We start from the raw sequence: 26964 nt of genomic DNA, 5'->3' as shown, positions 1-26964 counted from the left end.
GGCCGAGCATGATTGGTGCGATGGGGATTCGAGCCCGCCACCTTCGGACTACGAGTCGAATGCCTTAACCACCTAGCTATGCTCCAATCAAGCGGACAGATATTTTTAAGAAGCTCAAGATTCTGTTTATAATTTATGTTGTTATTAAATATTCATGCATACTCTTAATAATACTCTTCTGTTTATAATTTATGTTGTTATTAAATATTCATGAATACTCTTAATAATACTCTTCTGTTTATAATTTATGTTGTTATTAAATATTCATGCATACTCTTAATAAATTGGTGAAGAATTCTTAATATTTTTGTTCTTATACAAATGATAAATAAAGATTATCATTTTCGTGCTTTATTCTGATTAATTAGTTAAAAGCATCGTTTAAATAGAGGTTAAAATCTATTTTACACCCGATGGGGGGATGATTTTTGCAACCACTTATGTGGACTGTTCAATTTACAAATCTCTGATTACGTAAACCTGAAAGCTGTAAACATGCAGTCACAAAGTAATCTTATTGCCACGATACTTGCATGTATACTTAGGCCTACTAACTCATACTTACGAACTATCGCTTAGATCGAAAAGCTTAGAAGCACGCCTATATTAAAGATGTACATTTCGGCTACTGAAAAATCCTACATCTAGGCCTAGTTATGTAATTCGATTGGTAAGAACATGAGAATCACAAGAACAAACACATAATTTGTAGGCCTGTGATGCAATAAAACAATTCAACAGACCAAACTGTAGGGGGGATGATTGTATGCACCATATCCCCCACTTAAAATGAAGGGGGGATGTATACCCCCATCCCCCCAGGATCTTCGCCCCTGGTAATTATAGTGTTAATTTCTTTTAAAATGAATACAGCTTCTGTATGAAGTAGCCTCCTATAATTATAGTGTTAATTTCTTTTAAAATGAATACAGCTTCTGTATGAAGTAGCCTCCTATAATTATAGTGTTAATTTCTTTTAAAATGAATACAGCTTCTGTATGAAGTAGCCTCCTATAATTATAGTGTTAATTTCTTTTAAAATGAATACAGCTTCTGTATGAAGTAGCCTCCTATACTTATAGTGTTAATTTCTTTTAAAATGAATACAGCTTCTGTATGAAGTAGCCTCCTGTAATTATAGTGTTAATTTCTTTTTAATTAAATACAGCTACTGTATGAAGTAGCCTCCTATAATTATAGTGTTAATTTCTTTTAAAATGAATATTGCCACTGTATGAAGTAACATTTCTGTAATTAGATTAATTTGTTTTTAAATGAATACAGCTACTATATTAAGTAGCCTTCTGTAATTATATTAATATGTTTTTAAGTGAAGACAGCTACTGTAGTGTGTAGTCTTCTGTAATTATAGTGTTTGTTTTTAAATGAATACAGTTATTGTTGTGTAAATTATTATTTAAATGAATTAAATTGTTATACAATTATTATTCGAGTTACAGCTACTACAATGGCTACTGTAGTGTGTAAGGTGTAATTATAATGTTAATTTATTTTTAAATGTGTATGTGTGTTTTTTTTTTCTTATAGCAAAGCCATATCACCGATATTTTTAAATGAACACAGTTCACGTAATGTGTAGTCTTCTATAATTATCGTGTTAGTAATTTTAAAGGCGTAGATCTACTGTGCTTCAAGTTAATGGATATAATTGTCCCTAAATGAGTTCACTTGATGGGTGACTGACTGAACTAGTACAAAAAAAGAAAAAATCGGTTCAGTCCCCTCATACTACGGCTTAGCCTAACAAACGTATGGGGCACGTGTATTGGTAAAACTAGTTTGATTTCGACCCGATCTTAGATTACCTTCATTATATTCCACTTGCTGTAAATATACTAGCCACTGAATCTTATGAATCTCCGCCAGTGAAGATTGTGCCTTGGACTTGATAGCTTACGACGTTTATATGGATATATCTTACTTATCTTCTAAAATTTCGTGTTTAAAATTTAATCTTTTACTTTTATTATTTCAGCCTTCTTGTTATGTTTATTTATGTTAGTTTGATATAGATCTCCATTGTCAACAGTTTTGTATTTTCATTGTACTCGGAACTGACCAGATAAAATATATTTCTTATTCACCATTTCAATGTAATCAGATAAGTTATACGGAACATTTCATTTGTATTAAATACCACAGTATCCGTCTAAATCACTCGACGAATTTTCGCCAGTGCAAGTTCATAATCGTAAGTCAGAAATGTATACACTTATGTGTGTTTCCGATATTGAAATTGTGGTGCATGCATCTTATCACAGTTAGGAAAATAAACTATTCATGAAACCTACGCATTTTAGGTCATTTTTAAAGTAAAAAAAACAAAACCTAGTCATTTTTCACGTCTAAGTCTTCGATCTACAAACTCGCATTCGGTGATTTTTTTTTTACTTATTTTATTTAAACTTAGATATATATATATGTATGTAAGGGGAACAGTTTGCTGGTCTTTTGTTTTTGTTAACTGTTAAATATGAGATTAAATGGAAGCGATTCAATTTTTTTTTTTAAATCACATTACGGCATTCCTTCTTTCCATAAACGTCCTTGGTGGACTTAGCAAATAGTCCGATGTGGCTCTGCTATAAGAAAACAAACACTTTCGTTATCCATTTTGTGGTACGGCATGGCCAAGCGTGTTAAGGCGTGCGACTCTTAATTTGAGAGTGGCGGGTTCGCATCCCCCTCGCGCTAAACATGCTCGCCCTTTCAGCCGTGGGGGCGTTATAATGTAACAATCAATCTCACTATTCGTTGGTAACAAGAGTAGCCCAAGAGTTGGCGGTGGGTGGTGATGACTAGCTGCCTTTCCTCCAGTCTTACACTACTAAATTAGGGATAGTTAGCGCAGATAGCCCTCGAGTAGCTTTGCGCGAAATTCAAAAACAAACAAACAATCATTATCCATTTTAATTTATGACTCGTATCTTTTTGTATAACAAAATTTAAGAAACAGTGACAAGAAATCGAAACATAATTATCAAAAGAAAGACAGTGGCTATTAATAATTCAAAAAGCTTCTTATAAGAGTTGTCGATTTTTAGCATTACACGTATTTGAAGAAACGTTCTGGGATGGTTAATGATGACAAATTCAACTCGGAAACTTTGACAATGGTTGTCACTGGAAACGAATGTGATGCGTATGTCCATACTTATTAACGTGTACAGAAATACCCGTGACATATACGCGTTGTTTAGTTAACAGCCAAAAGGTAAATACGTCAGGTCAAATATAAAAACAATAATAAAACATTCGGAACGAAGACAGAACCCGATCAACATAAGGATGTATCACGAAGCTTATTCCAAGTAAATAAAACCCAAGCTTATTGATTATAACGTAAGAGGACAGTTTTTCTAAAATATCAATTTCAAACGTGCTGCATTCATCATTAATATTTTGCTTCCGTCATCCCCCCCCCAAAAAAAAATCCAAATTTTTATTTGTTTAGGATACTTTTATTTCCATAGCTGCTTATCGCCTTCGACGATTGCTAGAATTTCCCAAATATTGAATCTTCTTAAACACTTACACGCTAACTCTAGTGTTTATGAGACGTTTTCCGATATTCTTTTGCTAAAGTAGCTGAACTGAAAACAAACTGAGCATGCGCATTAGAACAGCTACAAAAGATTGAATTCAACAAACGAACACAGCCGTTAAATCTTTAGCCCACGCTTTGAATTTGAAGTGAGACTACCTACTGTTTATTCAAAAGCCGCCCTGTTCTTTTAGAGTACTGCAATTCTAACTGCCCTGCTGCTCTCTCATTTTAAGGGAGCATACTGCATATTCCTTTGTGTTTGTTTGTTTTTTTCGTAAAAAGTCAATAAGTAAAAAGAAGACGGTGCAATCGAGGATTGTCATTTAAATTGAAACTAACTATCTTTTACATTTGAAATATATACATAAATAATTATACGTCAGAGAAATAAAAAGAGTAATAGTTTTAACTGACAGGAAAATTTATACAGATTGACCAATGCTCCCTATAACTAAAATTCCCACAGAACCCCCCGCTGACCTGTCTTTCGCTAGGGGTTATCTGACATTTCGAGATAAATCACAACTAGCTTAGTGGCTGTAAAACTTTCGTCCACAAATAGACTTTACTGTATGACCACCCACTAAACTTGTGTAGGCTGAAGTCACATAGTAGACACCATTAAATGTAAAGTGTATATTTAAGAAAATAATAGAAGAAATACAATGTTATAGTTCATCCTAACTTATAAAGTTTACAGTTAAATTAGATCATTTTAGTTTATCCAAATAATACTGAAGTTTCGTAAGGTAATTCCTACGTTTTGTTAATAATTTAAGAAGTGTTCCAGCTAAAACCTATTTAATCAAAACACTATAAGTATAAAAAAGGGCTGCTCTCAAAAGGATAGAGTGTGCGACGACTTAAAGAAATAAATTGAGAGCCAAACTGACAGTTACATTTATAGTGTTGATAAGAATTTTTCAGCAAACATCCACTTTACTCAGCTAAGCCACGTGTTTTGTTTCATTCATCATCATGTTCGTAGTTAACCTTTTTTCATACCTAAGGTGTTTTTAATTTTACAGGGTGTTTAGAAAGTCAATGTGCACTTATATATTTATTAACAGACATGTTTCAATATAGAATACAGGAGGTAAATATGAATGACAACTATAAACAATGTTGAAAGTGGCCCCCGTTGGCATCAATACAGGCCTGGATCCTTCTTATTTTGTTTCTAAACACCGCTATCAGTTGTTGGCTTGAAATAGACTGAATAAAATATGATTATAAAATTGCACAATGACTTTCCGAACACCTTGTATATATTTTATTTTTGTTAATATACACCAACAAACCATAGTGAATAATAAAGTGACACCAGATAGTAACCCACATTAAATTTAGAATCGCAGTCTTATTATTTGGAACAGACTAATTATACTTTACAGAACCAACCAGATTGTTTTAAATACGTGGTGGTAGTTTTTCCTCTAAAAATACTGTTAATGACTTTATAGTAACGCTATTGAATCTAGATTATCAGTTTCACGTCACCAACCGCATGCACTCGATACAGCCATATCAAGCATCATTATTTGTGCTAATTTGCTTAACTTAATGTCATGTTACGTTAAACGCTCTTTAATCAGAATAATTTCACAAGATTTAGCAAATGTTGGCTTAAAAGTTGTAAATAAATAATAACCGTCTACTTCTATGATTCTTTTGAAAATAAAAGTTTTGTTCAAAACTGAACGATTTGTACTGAATAATTTTGCATGTGTGGTTTATATTTAAACCATATTTGAAAAATAACTGTAGGTTTCAAAAATCAATCAGTGTAGCAAATTTGAAGAAAAAATACACAAAAGTCACGCACGTTTTCTATTAAATAAAGTTTCCATATTTTCGGGGGAAGGGAGATATACTGAATATTTTATATCTCTCGTGTTTTTAATGGACTGTCTTGTAATTTGGTATATGAGGTAAGAGATTATTAACGCATATCAACTGAAAATTGTTTGTTTGTTTTTAAATTAAGCACAAAGCTACACAATGGGCTATCTGTGCTCTGCCCACCACGGGTATCGAAACCCGATTTTTAGCGTTTTAAGTCCGCAGACATACATCTGAGCCACTGGGAGGATCAACTAAAAATATGTGATAGTTTCGATTACCACAGTCCGAGCTACAAAAAGTGGAATATCGATAATAGTTTCGATTACCACAGTCCGAGCTACAAAAAGTGGAATATCGATAAAGTATGAATTCCTTTTGTAACTCACAGTGTGCCCTGAAAAGGTTGTTTTGGTACACACGACGCACTGTTCTTGTTTTGTCTAGCTATATCTGTTTGTGAATTAAATGACTTAAATGACAGGGGAATTGTATTACTCTCAGACACACACAAAAAAAATAGCATGTATATACAGATTTATATTAACAAATTCCAGTTCATTACAAAATTGTAAATAAAAACCAAAACTAGCTGTGTTACGCTGCTTTTAAAATTTTAAACAAGAAAGCGCCGACACAGAGAAAAAAAGACATTCTTATAGTTATGTTTAAGATCATGTCCATATCACTAAAATCAGTTAAACGAACAAATTGCGTTTTAAATGCACTTGTAATATTGATCCCCTGAAAGAAAAACTTCTTGTAATTAAAGCAGTGTCGACCTATGTGCATGTGAAACGAATCGGTCGTCTAAATGCACGTGGTTGAGTTACATTCTTTCTTGTTTATATCCATTAAAAAACCCCAGCTATAGCTAGTAACCAGTCATATGTGTGCTAGGAATTCTCAACGTGAAAAATAACTCATGTTCATTAGAAAAGAATACAGATCCAGTTTCTCGTTCTCTTTCTGCTCTTTGTATCCACTAAATATTTACCTAATAATACAAATTTGATGTACGTAACGCTCGATCCCTCTGAAAAACATAACAAAAGATAGAAGTAGCGAGGGAAAAGAAGTAAAATTTGGGATTGCGATACCCTGTAACTCGTCGTCGATTGTAGACGTGAAAGCAACACGAGAGCTGCAGAAACTGGGATTTTTAGACTGGTCTTACGATCGATCATAACAATGAATCTTGAAGTTAGGTTTGATTAGGATTTTAGTTTACTATAAAGAAAATTAATGTAAGGTTAGTTAGCAATGAAGGCCCACGAGAAACAATCAATGGTCCGTGTATTGTAAACGAAAATAAATTTTTGTAACTTTGAAAATGGGAGAACAACAAGTGTGTCGAGCGCTTCTCTTTGAAAACAGAGACTAATAAGGACGAAACAATGCTTGTAACATGGTGTTTGTAATGTGCTTGTAACATGGTGTTTGTAATGTGCTTGTAACATGGTGTTTGTAATGTGCTTGTGATAACCGAGAAACTATAGAACTCCACCCTTTATTTCCCACGATTCAAAGAATTTTAGCTTATGGACCCCCTGATTTTTCTTTTTAAATAAAAAGGTTGGAATCTATACTATCACATATATAGCTGTGACATAAAAGAAATTTTATTTTTTGCTATATTATTTCATCCTGTCAATGATACAGTGGTTATGTATTTCACCTGACTTATCTGTTTTTGTTTTCTTTTACATAACTTGAACACAGTTATTACAACTTATCGATTTTAACGGAGCTGCACAGTTTGCACTTGACATTTCTAACGGTAGTCGTAATTGATTTGGCTTCCATGTGCTCCTCACCTTCCTTGCCTGTAGTTCTGCACGACATACAAGGGTAATTTGAACGTTAGATTGACTTTGAAAATCAATATCGAGGTACTTGGTCAATATAATATCTATGAATTTTTATTGACAAACTTATAGACCATATTTTACTAATTCTTTAAACCTATTTACTTTGCGATTGCTGTTTTATTTCTTGTTGCATCTTTACATGCAAAGATATGCAATTAGCTATCTACGCTTTATCTAACGCGGGGAATCCAACCCCGAACATTAGATTTCTAAGTCCGTAACGTAGAAGGAAGAGGTTCAATACCCAAATACCCATACAGAGAGAAAGAGTCCGTAAACGTATCGCTGATCCACATAAGGACTCTACTTTGAGAATATTTGATTTAGTATTTTCTTTGGTTTATTTTAGAAGCTTGATACACGAGGATTTTATTAATTTAAGTAGAAGATTTAAGTTTTGGCTGTGGTTTCACCATCTCGTTCATTTTGGGAGTGAACAGATTGTATATAATACCAACACACAAACCGCCGTTTGTTCTTATTTTCACTTAATATATTACTTTTAAAACACACGTTTAATGAAAATACACAATAAACGTATTAATTACAAATAGTTTTCATAACCTAACCTGAGGAGATTTTTGTGTTTTCTAATCACTGGACGATTTCTGTTTCACAGACAAATTGGTTGCTTTAGAACAAGGTCATATTGGGCTATCTGTTTTTTCTATTGCGGGCGAATAGAACCACGGATTTTAGTGTTGTAAGTCCTTAGACCTACTGCTGTAAAACCAGAGGAACTACGAGCAAGAATATTGTTTGTTTTTTAAAATTAAGCAAAAATCTGCACAATGGGCTATCTGTGCTCTGCCCATCACGGGTATCGAAACCCGGTTTTTATTGGTGTAAATCCGCAGACATACCACTGTACCACTAGGGGCGAAGTAAGTAGACATCTCAACATTGGTTTGGTTTTTGTTTGTTTTGAGTTTTGCGCAAAGCTACACGAGGGCTATCTGCGTTAGCTGTCCCTAATTTAGTAGTGTGAGACTAGAGAGAAAGCAACTAATCATCACCACTCACTGTCAACTCTTGGACTACTTTTTACTAACGAATAGTGGGATTGACCGTAACATTATAACGCCCCAACGGCTGAAAGGGCGAGCATGTTAGATGTAATGTAGATTCGAACACGCGATTCTCAGATTACAAGTCGAACGCCTTAACCCACCTGGCCATGCCGAGCCAGATTGTAGTTGAGAAAAGGTATTTATATTTCGTATTCAAAGCAAATATATTGAGTCTATCTCGAACCGAATCCTAATCGTGAACTACTAACCAGAGGAAAGACAGCCAGTCAACAGTAACTTGATACCTGTCACCCACTCTAAGGGCCTGACTGCCAATTTTGTAATGCATCCTTAGCTTAAAGTACAGAGAATATTTTGCGGTATCACACGGATTGGAACATGGTTTGCCAGCTTCAAAATTTGAAGTTTTGTCATAGAATCAGTTCATAGTCTTCAGAAAAGAAAAAGGAGAAGAAAAAAATCAGAAAATACACATAAAAATAATCAAAACTATTTTTTAGTCACACACACATAAAATAATCAAAACTAGTTTAGTCACACACACATAAAAATAATCAAAACTAGTTTAGTCACACACACACATAAAAATAATCAAAATTATTTTTTAGTCACACACACATAAAAATAATCAAAACTATTTTTAGTCACACACACATAAAAATAATCAAAACTATTTTTAGTCACACACACATAAAAATAATCAAAACTATTTTTAGTCACACACATAAAAATAATCAAAACTATTTTTAGTCACATACACATAAAAATAATCAAAACTATTTTTAGTCACACACACATAAAAATAATCAAAACTATTTTTAGTCACACACACATAAAAATAATCAAAACTATTTTTAGTCACATACACATAAAAATAATCAAAACTATTTTTTAGTCACACACACATAAAAATAATCAAAACTATTTTTAGTCACACATACATAAAAATAATCAAAACTATTTTTAGTCACACACACATAAAAATAATCAAAACTATTTTTAGTCACACACACATAAAAATAATCAAAACTATTTTTAGTCACACACATAAAAATAATCAAAACTATTTTTAGTCACATACACATAAAAATAATCAAAACTATTTTTTAGTCACACACACATAAAAATAATCAAAACTATTTTAGTCACACACACATAAAAATAATCAAAACTATTTTTAGTCACATACACATAAAAATAATCAAAACTATTTTTAGTCACACACACATAAAAATAATCAAAACTATTTTTAGTCACACACACATAAAAATAATCAAAACTATTTTTAGTCACACACACATAAAAATAATCAAAACTATTTTTTAGTCACACACAAGGCTGTTCATCAGAATATATTTAAAGTTCTAGAATGTTTGATAAGCTTAACTTATTTGCATACAATCAACGAAACTTCAAATATTTATGAAGAAACCTCAAAACTGGCATAACAACAGCGATCCCACTTTTATAATGAATGGAAGTTACAGTGATTAACTTTGAATTGAAATATGGAACTTATCAAGTTGAGAAGAATCAATACGTCGTTCAGAAACAAGTTCTTTGTCTCGCAGAGAAAAATCAAACAATCATTTGAAGACCAGTCTTCTTTACGTCGCACAGAAAAATCAAACAAGCTTCGGAATACCAGAATTTCGCAATTCGCTTATAGAAAAACTAACTTGCTCTTACTTGGTGAAGGAAAAAAAAATCAGACAAACGACTTTTTAAACTACTTTTCTCTCATCACGTCTCAGAGGAATGGAAGCTGTCAAATAAATAGAATCGGAAGCTAACCAATTAGGTCATGGAGCTCATTCGAAAGCAGAGATCGTTAACTGAATAGATCTGAAATTGTTAACGCCACAGAGGCACTTGCAAACAGATATTGCATTTCAACGGACAGAACGATTCGTAACGCATACGTCAAGTAATTTTCAAAGCTAGTTAGTCTACTCACGAGTGGCCTTCAGATAAACGACATGCTGTTAGATACTTTGAGCTGTACCTTTATCGAAAAATAAAGCATGCATCAAAGTGAATAAATAAAACCGGAAACTTTGAAATGTAGATTTCAAAAAATAAAATAAAATCTCGATGGAGGGAACGTATAATGAATGTGAGTAAGATATAGATAACAGGTTTGTGAGACATTGTTGATGAGAAAAATACCACGACATTTCCTTTCGAATTGCAGGAATATTTTTGGTAAAACTATTTTATAATTGCTTCCTACTGCCTCTAACAATAATGAAAACAGTGTTTTTTAATTAATTCTAATGGATATTATAACTGATACTAAATTAAATAATATGAACGATTTTTTGTTCTTTTTAATTTCGCGCAAAGCTATACAAGAGCTATACACGCTAGCAGTGTAAGATTAGAGCGAAAGAAGCTAGTCATCACCACCCCCCGCCAACTCTTGGGCTATCCTTTTACCAACCCCTGATGGGATTGACCGTCACATTATAACGCCCTTATAGAAGAAAGGGCCAGCATGTTTCATGTGACGGGGATTCAAACCCTTAACCATTAGATTACGAGTCGAGTGCTCTAACCATCTGACCATGCGGGACCTAGTAAGACTGTCTTCCTAAAAAAACACTATTAGACTTTGTAGAATACATACAATATGCCTAGTGAAACCACCCACCTTTAGAACATTAGTAACACTATCCGCCTATAGAAACTTATTAACTCAATCTACCAAATAACATCATTCGCCTTTGTAAGACATAATTATATAGTAACTGTCAACATGTGTAAAGCAAAATACTTTGTCAAGAACTCACTTAATGTTATATACAATAAAAATCATTACTTATATGAATAGATGAATATAATCATAATATATTTAAGTCATAAAGTCAAAGTGATGTAACAGTAAGGTTTTACTCTAAATTATTACACGACATTTAAAGACACTATCACGCAAAATCCATTCTTTTTAGAGTTCGTAAAAATCTACTAGACAAATGGAGTAAAACGCTATTCGTTAATTCATGGTATTATGAGTTATGTTAAAATTGTATTTAATGGCATCATCTGCCTATAGAAACACCATTTGCCTTGTAAGACATTTATAACAAATTTATAAAGTTGATTTAATATTTAGTATTTTAAATGAAACTAAATATTTTGTGAAGAACATTTTTTATTGTTATGCTAAATCAAGAAAAAAAATACAAATAATAGATTTACATTTTTAGAATATATAATTAAACCTAAACATTGATGATGCAATCATACTTTTCAGACACATAAGAATGGGTTCACCACCCTATTGAACTATCTGCCTATGCAAATACTACCCTTAGTAATACCAACCACATTTGTAAAGGGTACACTATATGTAAAACTATAAAGTTGATAAGACTAACCGGTTACCTGGCCATGCCGGGCCTAATATGAGTGACACAGTTACTTACAATCTATTTTATTATTATATACTTGAAAACTCAACATTTTAAAAAAACGTATCACGTGTTTCTAATGGTAGGTCGAGAATAAGAAATGTTAACGACTCATTTTTGTTTGAAACTTCCTGTAAGGAATATTTCGCGTTATCTTTCTACGAGAAGTGAGTTACTGTAACCTACACAGAAACAAGTAAAGTAACCTTCAATGTAGTCACTATACAGAAGACTGTTTGGATTCTGTCTTCTATGAATTGCCCTAGGTATTCAAGGTAGGCACTATACAAAGGATTGTTTGGATTTAGACTAAAATAGGTTTGATTTATTGACGTTTTGCTGGCCTATAGTGTTCACATGCGAAACGTTTATAACACAATGAATAAGCTTTTCAGTTGCTCTGACTTTTCTAAAAGCAAACACGGAAAAAAGTAAATTTTTTTCTTTCAAAGTAGGATTAAAAATATTTTCCAGCAGTTGATACTTCTTAAGTGAGATGAAAAAAATATCTTTGTTAAAAACGCTTACAATTCTCTGTTTTTAATTATTGAAATTTAATTTTGTTATATGAAATTTCTGTTATATTCTTCTCTCTTGTTTTAAAAAGTGTTTGGTTTAGTTTTATCTTTTAAGAATAAGCTGTAATTTTAACTGTTAAATATTGGTTTAGTTCCATCTTCTAAGAATAAGCTATAATTTTAACTGTCAAAAAATGCAAACCTGATATCTATTACTCTTAAAAACACTGTTTGTTTTATTCTCAATAGGCTACAAATTATATGTTTGTTTGTTAGATTCAAATCAAACACATATTAAGTTGTCTCCTCCACGGAACACAATTGTATGAACAAAATATGTATTTTTACATCTCATAAAGTTTCTCTTGAAATGATTATTCCAAAAACTATTTTTTTTACTTTTAGGCAGTTTCAACCAAGACCACTTCAAAAGTGGAAAATAATTCAATCTTACCTAAAGTTCTTATCACACTGTACCTAGTGCTCAGTTTTCTTTACTATGAAGTAGTGTAGATGGCCCGGCATGAAAAGGTGGTTAGGGCGCTCGACTCATAATCTGAGGGTTGAGGGTTCGAGTCCCGTTACACCAAACATGAGCGCCCTTTCAGCTGCACGGAAGTTATAATGTGAAGGGCAATCTCACTATTCAGTGATAAAATAGTAGCCTAAGAGATTCGCGGTTGGTGGTGCTGACCAGTTGCCTTTTCTTTAGTCTTACACTACTAAATTAGGGGCGGATAGCGCAGATAACCATCGTGTAGTTTTGCTCGAAATTTATAAAAAAATAACAATAAACAAATATATGAATTAAAACTAAAGCTAAATAGCACAGAATCTTATCGCGTAAATGGTTTCACTTGACACAAACAGATCATACGTTCGCTAGATACAGTTGACGTTTAAATGATTAAATGTATTTCAACCACTAAGAAGTCTGATCTCCAAGGTAGCTACTACATAAAAGACCGTTTGGAAATCTGTCTGCTGTGAATTACCCTGGGTACTTTCGGTAACTCACTTTGTAAAAGACTGGATTTAGACTGCGATGGATTTAATTTATTGACGTTTCCCTGATCTACGGTGTTTACATGTGGAACATTTACAACACAATGAATAAGATTTGCAGTTGCTTTGGTTTACAATCTCTTCTTAAAAAAATAAAAAAGGCAAAAATATTCGAATCAGAGAAGCAGAAACATATTTTTCTGGAATTGTTGCTTCATAAGGAAAAAGGACAAATCGTTTTGTTTAATAACCTCACAATTCTCCAGTTTTCTTATTGATTGAAATGTAATTGAATGAAATCTTAGGAACATTATTTTTTGTTCATTGTGTATGTGTGTGTTTTCTTATAGGAAAGCCAGGTCGGGCTATCTGCTGAGTCTACTGAGGGAAATCGAATACCTGATTTTAGCGTTGTAAATCCATAGACGTACCGCTGTACTAGCGGGAGACTTTTCGTTCATATTTTAATGCAAATATATTGACTTAGTCCTGTCTTCTAACAGTGAGTGTTAATATTAAATGTCAAAAAGTATAAACCCAATCTTCTAACAGTGAGTGTTAATATTAAATGTCAAAAAGTATAAACCCAATCTTCTAACAGTGAGTGTTAATATTAAATGTCAAAAAGTATAAACCGAATCTTCTAACAGTGAGTGTTAATATTAAATGTCAAAAAGTATAAACCCAATCTTCTAACAGTGAGTGTTAATATTAAATGTCAAAAAGTATAAACCCAATCTTCTAACAGTGAGTGTTAATATTAAATGTCAAAAAGTATAAACCCAATCTTCTAACAGTGAGTGTTAATATTAAATGTCAAAAAGTATAAACCCATTCTTCTAACAGTGAGTGTTAATATTAAATGTCAAAAAGTATAAACCCAATCTTCTAACAGTGAGTGTTAATATTAAATGTCAAAAAGTATAAACCCAATCTTTTAACAGTGAGTGTTAATATTAAATGTCAAAAAGTATAAACCCAAGATTTATATTTCTGTTGAAAACACTGTTAGAATTTTATTGAATAGACTGAGTTATAGTTGTGAGAAAAGAGGTTACAATACTAAAAATATTCATCTTGAAATGAATTAATAAATTATTGTAAAAATGAATCTTTCGTTATTTAGTTTCTATGTTGTGTCAAAAGTGTAAAATAATACACTGTTATCGAGATTTGCTTTCATGCTACATCTAGTGCTCAGGTTTTCTTTATCTTGTAGCAGTGTTAGTTGTAATATGATACGATATGCTAACATGGATAACAAAACTGAAACCATAGCCCAGATGAGTGGTGCAGTTTCATGTAATATCAGTTATCAACGAAGAATAGCATCATCCGACAGAAGTCAGGAAGTCTGTGTTGTCTAATGTCAGCTAATATCTTTTCTATCACAGTAACGAAGTTATTTGAACGTTTTCTCTGTGTTCTTTTCAATTACAGTTAGTTTTTTTTAAAAAATGGCCGTCATGTTAAAAAATCTATGAGAAAAAATTACGAATAAATTTACAAACGTGAAGAACAAAAAAAAAGTTACACCGGTTGAGGCAATATTTTTTTAGGAATTAAAACTAAATTACATTTAATTAATTTTTCTTTTCCTTGTCTCGTAAATAAAACAATTTTTAATCCATTTTTCTTTTCCTTGTCTCGTAAATAAACATGCTTTACGATGCAGAATGCTAAGTTAAAAGAACAAGTTAGCAGATTTTTTAAAAATAAAGAAACGATTGATTTTAACTCTTGAAAAAAATACGATAATACGACATACGTCTCCATCAAAGAGTGATACATCACATATCCTCCGTTTCTTTATTTATCTTCGTTACTCTGCAATATAACGAAGACGAGAATCAAAACGTTGATATTAAACATTTCTTCTTAGCCGTGGAATAATGGGTCTGAGTTTGTTGTTTTTTTCAAGTACAAATTTTATCTCTTAACTACATTTCTTGACCGACATGAGATATGACTACAGCTGCGACTATTGAGGATTCCCTCTCAGTTAACCTAAAGTAAAATAATTTCGTTCTAACTGATATATCTAGTGTTACCAAATTAGATGCCTATATATATGAAATAGAGGGAGAAAGCTCTGAAGATGATTTTTCACTTATCTTTTAAAAATAAACAATCAAAGTTTCTCTGTTTCAGACCAAAGCAACACTAGGCAATATGCTGTGTCCAGCGCGGTGTATCCAATCTTGGATTTTAGCGTTGTAAATCCATTAGTTTAACAGTGTCTCATCGGAAAATAAAGACTCAGACGGAATGATATATATATATTAAGAAACTGCCCACTTTAATGACTGTAGGTAAAGAAAGTTTCAATGATGGTCGTATAATTTGCAGAATTTTACTCGTATGTAATTAAGTTTACTTAATGTTCCTGCAACATTGAGGAAATAGCAGAAAAATACATGAACTATTTCGTTATAATATAACAATTAGAAAGTAAGCTAAGGTATATTTAAACATTTGTCTTCGTTTGACACGTTGCTACATTTATCGTATTCTTGGTGTTCGTTAAGACGTACCATATCTGTGGTTCATATTACGTACTTTCTGCATGAAACGTGGACACTCGACTCTCATTCTCAGGGACGCAGGTTCGAATTTTCGTCACGACAAAACATGCTCGCCCTTTTCGCTGTAGAGGCGTTATTACGTACGATCAATCCCATTATTCGTTAGTAAAAGAGTAGTCCAATAGTTGGAGTGGATGGTGTTGACTAGATGGCTTGCCTATAGTCTTACACTGCTAAATTAGGGAGAACTAACGAAGATAGCCGTCGTGTAGCCTTGCGCAAAATTCGAAACAAACACTAAACGTAGCTTATGTTTGAACGATAGCACTGTTCGTCTTTAATCATGTCAGTCTCTCTCTATTTGTTTTTCGTACAAACAGTCACTGTTACTAATAACGTCACTTTGATGTGTTTAAATATTTACTAATCGTACATTAAAGATTGAAATTGATTACCTTCGTTTACCGTTGCTCTTTCGTTCTCAAACTAATCACTTTTGTAGTGTATGCAGTCCGACATAAATAAGTATGCAATGTTAACAGTTAAGCCTTCCACTGAATGCATACGTATTTTTATTGTATATAATTAGACATTGTATTTTGTCGTTGTATTATCGCTTTCTGGTCGTCATCAGTTGGTGTCTTAATACTTTTGTATACAAAAGTCTATATGACGAATTCGGTTATCTATTCATTTTTTGTTCAAGATCTTAACAATATTGATATTATGCTGTGTTGGCGTAGAAACTATAGCGTGCTTAATAACGTTTACATGGAATCAAATTTTTATACTGTGGAAGTGATCTGAAAAAGGCGGCAACCAGAAAACTGAATTATGGATGATTTTCTGAGCACAAATTACTTCTTCTGTTTTAAAAGAGTTTTGGTAATGATCCGAATCGATGGATACTCTAAGGCGTGGGTTGGAGTATTATACATATATCTACTGATATACAAAAGTTTAATCCTCTATTTTTATTAACATAAAAAGAAAGGAGAAAGAATTCTGAAAAAAAAACACAAACCAATTCTTAACTATAGGTACCTGCAATATAGGCGGCATACATCCTATGTAAGTTTAACTTGAACATTATTTTGTGACAATCCGTTTCGCGGCAGGCACGGAACTTCGTGAGTTTGTCAACCATTTCCCATTGAAAACTAGATCTTCGGGTTACTTGAATCACTTTGTATCGCCAGTCAAAAGTTAGGGATCTTATAATGCAAAGCAACATCTTAACCCTAAGCCTGAAAGAATTTACCGAGATATTTTAATAACGTATACATTTAACATTAATGTCTATTATGTCACGTGTGTCAAGTAATAAAAAAATTACTTGCTCTTTAACAAGAGTATTCATTTCTTATTAAAAGAATTTTGTTCTTTCGGATATTTAGTGTAGTAACAATAGGACTAACACCAACCAAACAAAGGTAAAAATGAAATCAAAATACGAACTGCTTATAAGAAATAACAAATTATAATACGAGCAAGTATGGATAAGAACTAGTTAAAATATAAGCGAGCCATAGACTAAAATGTGTTTAATATAAAACAAGTATAGATGAGAGAAAATTAAACGTGTTTGTGTTTTTCTTATAGCAAAGCCACATAGGCTCTCTGGTGAGCCCACCGATGGGAATCGAACCCCCGATTTTAGCGTTGTAAATCCGTAGACATACCGCTGTACTAGCGTGGGGGGCGAGAAAATTAAAAACTAAACACCAGTAAAAATTAATTCAAATATAAGCGAAATAGAAACTAGAAAAATTAACTGAAGAATACAATAAGACTGAATTAATAAAATATAAATGATATTTATTCGAGATGAAATTAAAATCTAATAAAAAAAATTGAGGCAAAATCAGAGTACAAATCATGTATGAACTAAACGCAATTGAAAAAATTATGAAAATCAATAGAAATCTAAACCAAATAAAGTCAACTACTATTTACATTACAAACCTAGTTATAACAACGATAAATTATAATAATAAAGTCAACTACTATTTACATTACAGACCCAGTTTGTAAAAATAGTTTGAAAAACAAAAAGGTGATGCACTTTAAAAGTCAAAATTAGCGGTCCTAAATTAATGTCAATTAAAACAAATATAGTATCACTTACCTGGGCTGGTTGAATCATCAGAAGGACTATAATTTAATACGATATGAAAAAACACTGACGCTTGTTTGTTTGTTTTGAATTTCGCGCAAAGCTACTCGAGAGCTATCTGCGCTAGCCGTCCCTAATTTAGCTGTGTAAGACTAGAGGGAAGGCAGCTAGTCATCACTACCCACCGCCAACACTTGGGCTACTATTTTACCAACGAATAGTGGGATTGATCATCACATTATAACTGAAAGGGCGAGCATATTTGGTGCGACTGGGATTCGAACCCGCGACCTTTAGATTACGAGTCGAACGCCTTAATCCACCTGGCCATGCCGGGCCTGGTTGACACTTAGTTTCACTTATTAAAACGTTTCCTGTTCGTACAATGTTCTTAAAAATATATTAATAGGAAGAGTTTGGTCCTTTATTTGAAATATCCGCTCTTTAAACTGAATAATTTAGTTTATCAAGATTCCTTTATAAATATTTTGTACGTTGTAAGATGTCTCCTGCCGGTGCAGTGGTAAGTCTAAGATTTACAACCCTAAATTCAGCGGTTCGAATTCCCTCGGTGGACTCAGCAGACAGCTTGATGTAGCTTTGCTACAAGAAAACACACACACACCTTGTAAGGTATAATTAAAAGTTACTGTTTCATAACACAATTATGTATATACATATATTAACTCACTAATGTGTCAGTTCTTATAAACAAAGTTACTGTGCATAAAGTGGTGTTTGTGTACCAGAAGGTCGTAGAGTGGAGGTAACCTTATTGTTCTGGGTGGCAAAAAACAACAACAAAACGTAGTATTCTGTAGGAATTAACTTAGAGAAATTCAAGTAAAATTAAAACTGATGTTCACTTTGTTTAGTAGAGGATCATTACGCCATTTTGACAGTTTTTTCAAGTTTAAGTATATTGATAAAATAGTCCACAACATGATTGAAGCGTTTTTCATTTATCATGGTTCACAGAGTGAAAAAGTCGACTGGTGTATCGTGTATGAATTTTTTAAAAAAAGAGATACATAAAATTATCTAAACACATATTTATTAATGGTCTTCAGAGGTCAAGGCTGAAGGACCACATGTTGAAACTACATGGTTTGGGTGTTATCATATTTTATTTGCCTTTTCACGTTGAATGGAATATTTAATTATTAATTAAGATATACATATCCAATATAGAGTTGACAGTATTCTAATTCAATACACATTCAATACATTCACTACTTCTGAGCGTTAGCTCTTAATGCATTAATGGAATTTCCTTATATATAACGTTGAAAAGTTGGAGAACCTTCCATATAAAGAACGTGTAGCTTAAAACGTGAAAATATTTTCTTCGTTTTATTTTTCTGTTTATTTGTTTTATATTATGACAAATAAAAAGACTCCAACAACCTAAGATTAACTGTTCTTAGCTAAACACAAAGCTACACAATGTACTCTGCCCACCATGAGTATCGAAACCCGGTTTCTAGCGTCGGAAGCCCGCTGTGCCACTAAAGGGCGCCCCTAGTAAATAATTCAAGTTCAACAAACGTTTATATTATATTCTGTCCCTATGTACTCATCATACATGGATGAAAACTATTTCCAACTATATTTTTAATAAGAGTTTTAATTAAGTAACATTAATGAGCAAATTAATTAAAAACATTATTGATAATTATAAAATCAATAATTGTATTTCTCTATTGTTTATGTTTCATTAGTTTCTATTATATCTAAAACTTTCAAGTTCTTGTTCAAGTTTCATAAAATATTCTTTGTAAAAATTCATTTTAAAACATTTGCCGAAAAAAACAACATACTACATGCCATGGCCAGGTGGTTAGGGTCGTTTCACTCGCATTATGCGGGTCACGGGTTCGAATCCCTTTCCCACCAAACATGATCGCCCTTTCAGCTGTGGAGGCTTTACAACGTAACGATGAATCCAATTACTTGTTTTTGAAATAGTAGCCCAAGACTTAGTAGTGGGTGGTGGTAGTCCTCGCGTAGCTTTTCACGAAAATCGAAAACAATAGCTCGACATTTTTTATTATTATGAGGAAAAGGTCACACTAACCTGGCCATCCCTGTCCTTTTAAAGACCTAAATTCCGATACGGAGTAAGATGGGTTTAGCTTTTTCAACGGTCTGAGTACATTTTACCAATTTTTAACAGAAACCTTTTTTATGCGTAGGTATGTTTACCTTAATATTTTTTTATATCAATTAAATTAATGGCCTAAACTCAAAAAAACATTGATAAAGCTTTGTAAAAGCAGATGAATGTCACAAGATTTTAAAAATGATTAGATATTTAACACGAGAGAAAAACACATCGGGGTTAGAGAGAAAGCAGCTGTTATGAACCTTTACAAGTAGAACATACTGGAGATTGACGTAATAAAAGATACAGTTTAAACGCTTAAAACTGGCGAAATATTGAACAAATAAAAAATACCAAAAAATATCTTTCAATTAACTTATTTTATCCAAAACTTTGTAAAAATTGCACTACTGCATGGACAGTTTCTAAGAAAGTGTCTTGTTATATGAAATATAGATTGTGTAAAGATTTTTATCCGTAAGAAGAATGGTTGGATAAATGTATAAATACATCGTCCGATAGACAGATAATCCCAAGACAGCTGGTATGGGCATTAAAACTTTTATTAAAATAAAGTAGAGAACAACGTTTCGATCTTAGGTCATCTTCAGGTTAACAAAGATGTTCTCTAATTTATCTTAATAAAAATTTTAATGCCCGTACCAGTCGTTTTGAGATACATTTTTACGTCAAGTGGGTTCTTGTCATCACGAGATAGATGTCTGTGTTTTCTTATAACAAAGCCACAGCGGGCTCTCTGCTGAGTCCACCGAGAGGAATCGAACTCCTGATTTTAGCTTTGTAAATGCGTAGACTTACTGCTGTACTAACGGGGGACCGCGAAATAGATAGTCGTCATGTAACAAGTTACGTTGAAAGTGATAAATCGCTTGATGACTGTCATATTTTTTTCACTGTACAATCATACCAGGGACTCATCCTTCTCGTGAATTAGTTTTACTTTATGTTTTGCCCAGGAAGTAACTTCACCCGTCGGGAGTGTAATAGCGACTAACGCACCATTTCCGTTTCTGAGTCACTCCAGCTGTGTCATTTCCATGGGAACCGTTCGTGAGGGTCCGTGTACACCAAGACTGAAAGAGATTCTCCTGGCAACGCCACTAATACCAATACATCACAGGGGAGAAATGTCTTCGTCACCCGAAGCAGCTGGAATGAGGGAATGGTTTTGTGGCGGTTTCCCTTTGTGTTGCTATGGAAACTGATCTTACCGGAATCTGATGTGTCAACATCAGATGTAGTTACAATACTTTTAAAACCAAAAACTATTTAGTTCCCCCCCACAAAGGCTTACAAATCCGTACAAAACCTAGCTATATGGAACATTTTCCTATGTTGTACTTGTAATCGCCAGGTAAAATTCTGTTGTTTTGTCTCGAAAACAAAAACGCCAATTTTGTTTTACTTGGTTTTTCAATTGCAAGTATGATTACATAAATCTGAATAGCTAAGTAATTGCAAAATATTTAGCTAAAACTAAAACAGTAGCAAATAGCATCACAGAACAAGGCATGTATTGATGAATACACTGTAATGAGCAACGTTTCGAAAGTTGCAATGCATATGGTATATCTATGAACTTACAACACTAGAAACTGGGTTTCGATACCTTTTGTGAACAGAACACAGACAGACCATTGTGTGACTTTGTGCTTTAATTCCAAACAAAAAAAATCAAAAGTTTTCTACCAATCAAATAGACTTGTATTATAATGATATAACAAAAATAATTTTTTATTCGATATTTTTGTTATTTTGTGAACTTTACAATAAAATATGAATATTTATATAGTATGCTCGAAGAAAACACAACAATAAAGAAACGTTAATACAAAAAGAGCATCTATTGTTTCAAACTTCCAAAGTTTTAACCTCATATATCTGTACACGCTTAGCTCTAGTTGATCAAATAAATTTGTTCATGGATCCCAAACTTCCATACTTTAAACCTTATATATCAATACACGTTAAGCTGATCAAATTTATTCTATGGATTTAAAACTTCAAATATGAAATCTCTTAATTCTCCTTGTAAAGTTCCACAGTGGTACAGAAGTATTTCAACGCTAAAAACCGAGTTTCAATACCAGTGGCGAGTAGAGCACAGATAGTCCATTGTGTAGTTTTATGCTTACTTACACACAAATAAACAAATTCTTTGAATATAAACTACTGCATGTAAATACTTATTTTCAACATGCATGTATGAAAAACTAAAGTCTACATTAATAGCCCATTGTTCAACTTTTTACAAGTTAATCTTCAAATATCTAATATTTTTCTTCTGAAGATTACCAAATCTTGATCATTCTTGAGAATGTCAAAGTTCCATATTTCTTAAACATGTCAACCTTTGATTTTTCTTGATATTAAAAAAATGCGTATGTATTTTCAAAATGTCAAACTTTGATCCCTTTTGAGACTATCAAACTTTGATCATTCTTGAAAATGTCAAATTTTGATCGATTTTGAGATTACCAAACTCTGAACTTTCTGAAAATATCAAACTTTGATTCTTTTTGAAAACTTCAGCCTTTGGTCCCTTCTGGGAATGTCAACCTTCAATTTTTCTTGAGATTTTCAAATTCTGATTGTAATATCTTGATATCGTGTTTATATTTATCTGAGAGATGTAAAGTTTTATCTGTTCTGTTAATGTTCAGAATTGATAACGAGCATGTGCACTTATTAGTGCTCAGTTTATCGTAGTTTGGAAACGTAATGTAAATTGACGTCCTTTAATTTACTTTTCTTAATTAATTGTTCTCATTCGTGGCTCGGCATGGCCAGGTGGTTAAAGCACTCGACTCGCAATCCGAGGGTCGCGGATTCGAATCCTCGTCACTCCTTTCAGCCGTGGGGGCGTTATAATGTGACGGTCAATCCTACTATTCGTTGATAAAAATAATAGCCCAAGAGTTGGCGGTGGATGGTGATAACTAGCTGCCTTCCCTCTAATCTTACACTGAAAAATTAGGGACAGCTAGCGCAGATAGACCTCGTGTAGCTTTGCGCGAAATTAAAGAATAAACAAACTTTCATTCGTGTAATTACGAAAATTACTCGTAGAGTTTTAGCTTTGTTTGACACAAATCGTTTTTTTTTTCCTGTTAATCTTTTGTTCACTAAATATATTATGTACTGTAGAAATAGATAATGCTGGCTTTCTTATTTGTTTGATATAAAAACAATGTATTTTCTCAACCTAACAATAACATTTCTTTCAACTGTTAATTCCAAACTAATTTATAAAAAAGTCTATAACTCGAGGTCTTTAACCCGTGTCTTGTTATAGCCTATTAGTGAAGCTTCTAGGGATTACAGTCTTATAATGAGCTTATGAGATTTAGATAAGTTTACTGCACTAAACAGTGGGACAAAATAGCTAATAAGTATGTGTAACTTGCCAATTATCTAGAAAGTTTATATAACTAGAAAAGCTTAGAATTTGCCCAAATTAAGCAAAGAAAAACGCATAACCTTGTTATTTCAATTACTCTGAATTCATTGATGTTTATTTATAATTAGTCGAATAAAATGTAACTTTATGTAGTTTGTTACACAACTATTTTTGTCCTTTTGCATTTCTAATTATCTATTCAAAATGTTTAATAAATAGTTTACAAAGGCCCGACATGGCCAGGTGGTTAAGGCGCTCGACTCGTAATTTGAGGGTTGTGGGTTCGAATATCCGTCACAATGAACATGCTCGCCTTTTCAGCTGTTGTAGCGTTATAATGTTACATTTAATCCCACTATTCGTTCATAAAAGACTAACCCATGCTAAATTAGGGACGGCTAGCGCAGAAAGCCCTCGTGTAGCTTTGCGCAACATTCAACAAACAAACTATATTTATGAAGTGCTTTGTAAGTTTTTATATACTAGAAGGATCATTCTACCAAGACGTGTGACTTCATTTCATGAGTTCGAATAAACAACTCTTTTTCATGTTAGCACAAGCAGCAATACTTTAGTTTTCACTTTCACAAGAATTTACTTTTATAAAACTCTAATCTGATATTCATAAAATTAAATTAAAACATATGACGTCAATTCGTTACCCACAAAGAAATGAATTTACCTTATTATATCGACTGGAGTAAAATAAGAATATTAGTAAAATAAAATAATAACAGAATACCCCAAAAAGAACATTTCTTTGCTCTAAACATAGCAGCAAATAAAGTTTCTAAATTGCTTCCAAGTGGTAAAACTCCATCATCATACTATGGTCTCTTAGTTACGACTTAGATTATTGCCTCTTAATTAAATACGTCATTAGACTCCTGTTTAGTGAATTACATTAGCCGTTACGTTATTGTTTCTAGAGTAATATTCGCCATTAGGCCATTTCCTTTTGGTTACATCCCATATTAGAAGACTATCCTTGGAGTTACATCCGGTGTTAGACTATTGTCTATTCACCTACATCATCCGCTTTTAGACTGCTTTCCAAACAATTACATCAGTCAGCTAATAGACCATTGTCTAGAGAGTTCCAACAGCCATTACGTAAGCTAGTATCTAAACAGCTACATCAGTCATTAGACAATAGTCTAGTGAGCATTATTGCCAAAATATTATTATTTACTATCTTACACAAGCATTTACATCATTGTTTAGTCAGTTGCTTCCCAATTAGATAATTATTAGGTGAATTAAATCCGTCATTATATCATTGTCTAGTCAGTTCCAACTGTTATTAGAGAGACAATTACATCCACCTTTAAACTGGTAATGTATATCCATCGTTAGATCATTTTCTGCTCAGCTTCAACTATCAAAAGATTGTCTGTTGTCTGAAAGGTAACAGATGTTATTACTCTATTGATCCTTAAATAAATTCGCCATTAACTTAGTGTTTACATACCAACATCCGCAGTTAGACTGTTGCTTAGTTAGTCACATCCGTCATTAGACCACTGTTTAATCAGTTCTAACAACCAGTACGTAAAGGATTGTCTAGAATCTATACAGTTTCATCGACCATCATATTAATGTATTGTCAACTAGATTATTGTCTACTTAACTACACGAGCTTCTAGACTATTGTCTATTCATTTTTAATTATGTATCAGGAATACATGATAATGATGTCAGTAAGATGTCAAACATGTACCGAATGAATGAAACTGTTTTTACTCTTACAATCTTTTATTTTTATAGAGTAAAATATTAACTAAAACAAAAAAAAATCTTTAAGTTTTGGGAAAATCTCATTTTAGATATTTACTGTGTACTATTAAACGTTTTTGTTATTGTTGTTTTTTAATTTTATAAATCTATATTATTGTCTAGTTTGCTAAAAATGCTACTAGGGTACTGTCTAGGCAGTTTCAACAACCATTAGTCAAAACAATGTCTTGACAGTTACACCAGCAATTGTTCCAAAATCTAGTTAATTATATCAACATTATGTTATTGTATGTTCACATCCTTTGGTAGACTATTGTCTCGTCAGCTACATCTATCATTAGAACATTGTCTAGTCAGTTAAATCTACCACTAGATAATATAATAGTCAGCTTCAACAACCATTAAATACATAATTGCCTAGTCATTGACTTCAAACATTTATGGCAATTGTTCAGACACCGTGCTCTAATCGGCTGCTTAATGAAGGAGGAAGAAGGTGGATAAAATGATGTCATATTTCCACGAAGTGGAACCAGAGGACGGGTTGCAAAGTCGCCATAAAATTTAACAACGGAAGTTGTATGCTACTAGAATGGTCCAAGAAGTGGCACTATACGACGCATTTGTATAGTGACTGGGGCGACATTATTATTTTAATTTTATAGTAATAGTCACTTATTTTACGATTCTGATAAAAGTCCTAAGCTTTTTCAGAAGTTTCATTTCAAATCTATAGACACTTACCCTGTAGTTAAATATTAAAAACTTACTATGGCAGCTCCTTGGATACTGGATATGACAGTTCATACACAGGTCATCTAAGAGAACCACTAGGTCTTGCCAACATTCGTTGAGCCCTGATACAGTGTGATCATTACCACAATTAATGGCATTTAAATATTGTGTTTCATACAACCTTAAATTACTTTATTTATATAAGCTATTGTTTTATACAATATTAAGTTATCCCATAGAACTAAGAACCTATAAAATCAAACCAAAATTTATTATTATGGAATATAAATAGCTACAAGTCTGCTATATGGTTTAAACTACCCTTACAAATATCAAACCATTGAAGTCTGACTGTAGGAGCTTGTCCATTCTCTTGACTGTAAAAACATAATTTTGAAGGTGGGCCTTGAGGTCTCATGCCGAGACCATCTGGCTACGAGGCCATGAGTGCGTAAAATATAGAGAAGCACTGCGATAATTGGAGTTTTCCCTTGTACAGAGTGGCAGAAACTTCCTTTCAATCTATACCAAACATATAATGACGTTCTTGAATTAGGAGAATGTCTGAATGCGTGACAATAAGACTGACAATATTTCTTATCATTGTATTTCTTCACCAAGAGTTTCTATCAAGGAAAAATGTAACTACATCTGGACTGTACACGTCTTGTGATGTATGCTGTTGTTGATGAGATTTCTATACCTAGTACCTGAGCTCGTGAGTTAAGTACCTTAATAACTCATATAATTAGTGTTTTCACCGAAACTAACAATGAAAAAGTTTCTCACTTCTAATACTTACAATAAAAATACGCAACAAACTATTGCCTAATGTATTCACTTTTATATACCTTCCTTAGTGAGACAAGCTTTGATAACGTTGTCAATGCATATGAGTTTTCACGAACAACTAAATAAATATAAAACTCTGCCTCATCCATCTTTTATTAGTTGAAGTTTTGTTAATCAATGTTTCCGTATGCTTGTTAAGTGTGTGTGATTTTACTTACATATATTAATCATAGCATATTAGGCTATGATGAAATATGAGTCATGTATAAGAAACGTGAATGAATAT

Source organism: Tachypleus tridentatus, chromosome 1 (assembly GCF_004210375.1).
Source record: "Tachypleus tridentatus isolate NWPU-2018 chromosome 1, ASM421037v1, whole genome shotgun sequence".
Taxonomy (NCBI): Eukaryota; Metazoa; Arthropoda; class Merostomata; order Xiphosura; family Limulidae; genus Tachypleus; species Tachypleus tridentatus.
Note: the sequence above shows the minus strand (reverse complement) of the source record.